Genomic DNA, 4999 nt, shown 5'->3' with positions numbered 1-4999 from the left:
GCAATTTTCCATTCATGGACATGCTGTATCTCTCCACTTATTTAGACATTCGTTAGTTTCTTTCAGCAAGAACTTATACTTTTTGAGGTTTGATAGCAGCTAGTAAATAGAAAAAAACTAATTTTGGTATATTGTCTTTTTATCCTACAACAATGATAACTTCATACTTTAGTTCTTTGACTTTTTAGATTGCTTTAGATTTTGTATATAAGCAACCATCTGGATTTTGAATGAAAGCAGTTTTAATTAAAAAAAACACATGCTTATATCCTTTTTCCTTTCCTCCCCCCGTTCCTTTTTTTTTTTTTTTTTTTTCAGGGAGCACAGAAGACTCATTTATTGAGCCCTTCTGCACAAGATATGTGTCACTCTGGAGCCTCAGAACATCCCTGTGAAATGAGATGGACCCCCATGTAATAAAAGGTGAAACCAAGGGCAGAGGGGGACCCTAGTCTGGGGTTTCCTGTGTATGTAGTCATTCTGACCTGACAGCTATGGACCAGCCTGGGGCTGCAGGTTGGAGGAGCTGTGGGCTGCTGTTTAAGGATATCCATAAGTTCCACTCTTGGTGGCTGCGCAGGCCCAGGGGACAGCTGCGGCCAGGGAAGACAGCTGTAGGTGCCCAGATAGGTTCCTCAGACCCTCAGCTTGATGAAGGAGTCCCAGGTCAAGGCTTGGATAAGTAGGGGGCTATGAGAGTTTCAGTCCTGGCTTTAAGCAGATGCAGGGACTGTTGGTGACTCAGGCCACGTCCTGGGCTGGTGAGGCTATGGGAGAGGGATATGGCGTCTAGCCCTGGCTCTGAGTGGGTGTCCCCTATGGCTAGCCCCACCATCCATGTCTGCTCCACCTTCTCCCTGAAGTGCTGGTTCTTCTGTTTGATCTTGGCCAGTTCACCTTGCACTTGGCCTCCAGGTTGGGGGTCTTTCCCCTCTAGGATCAGCTGATTCTGCTTGTTGATCTTTTCTTCCAAGTTGGCCTTTCCCAGTTTAATTTTGCATTCTTGCAGAACCTAGTTTGACCTGTGTGAGAATCTGCAGCACTTTTACCTCTCCTATGGAGACCTCCTCTGGCTTCTTTTTAAAAAGAAAAACATTTTAAAGAATTTTATTGTAATGATAATATGCATAAAGATAGATGCCATCTCAACAATTTTACATGTACAACTCAGTGACGTTGATTACATTCTTCAAGTTGTGCAATCATTCTAGCTATCCTTTTCCTCATGGAGCCCTGGTGGTTCACTAGGCTGCTAACTGAAAGGGAGGCAACTGGAGCCCACCAGTCACTCTGCCACCTGGGAAACCCTATGGGGCAGTTCTACTCTGTCCTATAGTGTCACTATGAGTCAGAATTTACTCCATGGCAATGGACTTTTTAATTATTTTCCAAATCATTCCATCACCATTTATATAAGCTCAATGCCTCCTAAGAAAAACCTACCCCTTTTCCTCTCCTTCCCACTCCTGGTAACTACTAATCATCTTTGATTTCTATATATTTGCTAATTTCATAAAAGTGAGATCATACAATATTGGACCTTTTTTTTTTCACTCAACATCATTTTCAAGGTTTATCTATGTTGTAGGACTTTCAGCTTCTTCTTGGTCTGCAACTCAGTGGTGTGTATCAGGTGGATGTGCTGTTGCATCACCATTGCGATGGCCATGCCTGGCCATCCTACGTGGCTGTGTGGTTGACTGGTGGATGTAGATCTTGGGGAGCCTGGGGGTGTTGTGGTTGCTGACAACCTGCATAGTGGGAATGTCCAGGCCCCTGGATGCAATCAGGATCCCTCTGTTGCTATCAGGATGTGATAGATGCTAAACTTCAGCTTGCCCTGGATGGCAAAGCGTTCTTTCTGCTTCATCATTGAATGTAGAGCCACTGTGGGAAACTGAATTTCCTGGGCATCATGCACAGGAACTGGCAGGTCTTGCATGTGTTGGTGAAGACTATGATGGCCCAATCATCAAGTTTGCCCTGAATCAGGTCCTTACTCTTATCGGGCACCAGCAGGTAGTGCTGGTCCAGCTGTTCCACCATTCAGAGGAGGGCCTGGTTGGTGGGCAGACCTTGCAGCTTCCTTAACAGGTGGGTTAGCATGATGCTGAAGAGCAGTGTCTGCCTGCAGATTGGCACCACCTTCAGGATTGTCTCTAGGTCTGTGGTGTAGTCTGTGCAGTCCTACTCTAGCATGCTGTCTGCCTCCTCCAACACCAGGAAATGGATCTTCTTGATGCTGAAGGTATTGGAGCTACAAAGGTGGTCCAGCAGGTGTGGCGTGGTGGTAATCACCTGTGGTTTCCGAGAGAACTCCATCGCTGTCCATATCACCAGTGATGTTGCACTTTGCAGGCCTAGAGTCTTCCCCAGGACCCGGTACTGTCCTGCCATCTGTTAGGCCAGCTGCCTGGTAGGTATCAGGATGAGGCATAAGTTGACATGGAGGCCCTCTGATAGCTTTTGCAAGATGGGTAGAACTAATGTCACCATCTTGTCACTGCCAGGCAGTCACGACCACTAGAATGGCATGAATGCTGCCGAACTTCACGGGTGTGGGCTACTTCAAACCCAATGTCAACATTGTTTCACTGGAAATGATGACAGCCCAAGCTCAGTGAAGCTAATGATACTCACTGTCCTTATTTGTTTTCCTTATCTATTTTATTGGCTGGAGACCTGGTGGTTCAGTGGTTAAACATTAAGCTGCTAACCAAGAGGTCAGCAGTTGGAATCCACCAGCTGCTCCTTGTAATCACTATGGGGCAGTTCTGCACTGTCCTGTAGGGTCACTATGAGTCGGAATCAATACCACAGCAACAGTTTTTTGTTGTTGTTATACTGGCTAAGGCAGTGTCGATAAAAATGATGAGAGTGGAGGTCTATTTGCTTTTAAGTTCACAATTATACTACACAAACCACTCTGTGTATACACTGTTGGTAGCTGGCAGATTTGAGTCACTATTGCTCTGTTTTATTCTTACTAGTCAGAGTAATCATAGTGACATTAACAATATTAGCGACCTTATATCAAACACTTCATACCGTGGATTCTGCTAAGTCTTTTTTGTGCTTTTCTCATTTAAATCTTATAAAAGCACTATAAGCTTTGGTTATATTGTTCAACAAGGAAAACTGACCTTTCTAGAAACTCAAAATCACTCAGCTATTAGTGGTGGAATTTACATGGGGTTTGAACTCAGGTAATTAAAAAAAGAAAAAACTTTACCACTCCAAAATCAGAAGCTTTTTTTTTTGTCATTTCTGCTCTGTCCTATTAGAACACAATGGACTCATCAGGTAACAAATATTTTCTATTTTCTCCCATCCTAGGAAATTCCTCTCTTGACCCATATTTGATGCTGGTAGTTCTCCATTTCTCTGTTTCAGTCCACAAACTCATTAAATGATTGTCGCCATACAGACAGTATCTCTATTTCCTCACCTCTCATTCACTCCAGTCACTCCAGCCTGGCTTCTATCCCTACCGCTCCAGTGAATCTAATCTTATCAGTGTCAACTGTATTCTACATTTTGTCAACTCCTTTGGTCATTTTTCTCTGGTAATTTATTATTTTATTTGAAAGCAGCATAAAATACATTTGATCATTTTTTTTTTTTTTATTTTTCCAACGTGAGTTTTGGTATAAAAATCATCTGCTGAGTGAAGTGTCACTTGAGTGGGGATAAGAAGGGATTATGGGAGACTATTGGGAAAGCTGTTGGTGATACTGTAATCGATGAGAGATAGTAACAGATTGGACTGGGATATTGGGAATTGGGAATGGAGGTAGAGATAAATGAACAGAGAAAACAACATTTGGGAAGTAAAATTGGCAGCTATTCAGGACTGATAAGGTTTGGTTCACTTTTGAATATATTGGAATTGAGGAGCTCATGAGACATCCAGATAGAGATATTGGATAGGCATTACCCATAATGGACACATACTTTGGAGAAAAAATGGAGATAGAGTTAATTTTGAGCATCATCAGTGTGTGGATTGAGGCCATGGGCTTAGATGTGATCACTTAAGGACAAAAGGGTAAATTGAAAGAGAAGTCTTAGCAAAGAACGTGCTATAGTCTGTAATGTATTCCAGTTCTTCATTCACATAAAAAGATTTCTATAGAGTAAGCTTGGATATATAGGAAGTGACAAGATAATAACCCTAGCAGTTGTTCTTTTTATTCCTTGTCTCATGTGATGTATATATCTTTCAGTTTGTGATGAGATTTAATGTAGTTGAAGGCACACAAGCAGTAGATTTTGTCACACCTGTCACTCTACTTTTAATAATACATTTCAGCAATTGAGCAAAGTCTAGCATGATGTATAAAGTCAAAATCCAGTATAATAATGCTATATTTGATTATGATGATGGATTTTGATGTACATATGTTTTTTATACTTTAAAAGAAAAAGTCTGGATACAACTATGAAATTCATTTAGTGCTTTGTTGTTGTTTGGGAATATAATGTTCCTTTTTTTTTTCTTTATGTACTTTTAAAGTGCTTTAGCTATAATGGTTGAACTTGCAGTAAATAATATATGTTTGTACTCTAAACAAATAGATTTTTAAAAAATGTTAGAAATGTTATAAATATATAAATTTAAGGTGGAAAACTATAAAGTAACAAAATAAAAGTATATCATGCTTGCACTGGGAAAAAGAAAGTATGTTTTAATACATTAATAATAAGAGAAGCAGAGGATGAAACATACCCATTTTATCACAGAGGTTGTTATATGCATTGGAATCTTATTAATAGTTTGCTGGTTCTAATTACCATGGGCTGATAAGCTGGATAACTTACTTTGGAATATTCTTTTCCTAGGTGGATAAATAGAGGTGTAAAAAAGCAAAGAAAGGAGAAGAATTTTAGTACCCTTACATGTAGGAAACCAATTAATTACCCTGAAATTATCCTTTTGTTCTGATGTCATCTCTTAGTAACATAAACAAATCTTTTGAATAAAAAGTAAATTATTGAA

At 40.3% G+C, this 4999-nt stretch overlaps 1 pseudogene; it reads right to left on the bottom strand.

Moving 5' to 3' along the window:
• Positions 1 to 667: 667 nt before the first annotated feature.
• On the bottom strand, positions 668 to 4733 carry LOC126066618 (probable ATP-dependent RNA helicase DDX49; annotated as a pseudogene).
• Positions 4734 to 4999: the final 266 nt, after the last annotated feature.

Source organism: Elephas maximus, chromosome 2 (assembly GCF_024166365.1).
Source record: "Elephas maximus indicus isolate mEleMax1 chromosome 2, mEleMax1 primary haplotype, whole genome shotgun sequence".
NCBI lineage: Eukaryota > Metazoa > Chordata > Mammalia > Proboscidea > Elephantidae > Elephas > Elephas maximus.
The sequence above is the reverse complement of the archived record's forward strand: the minus strand, read 5'-3'. Positions and strand labels throughout refer to the sequence as shown.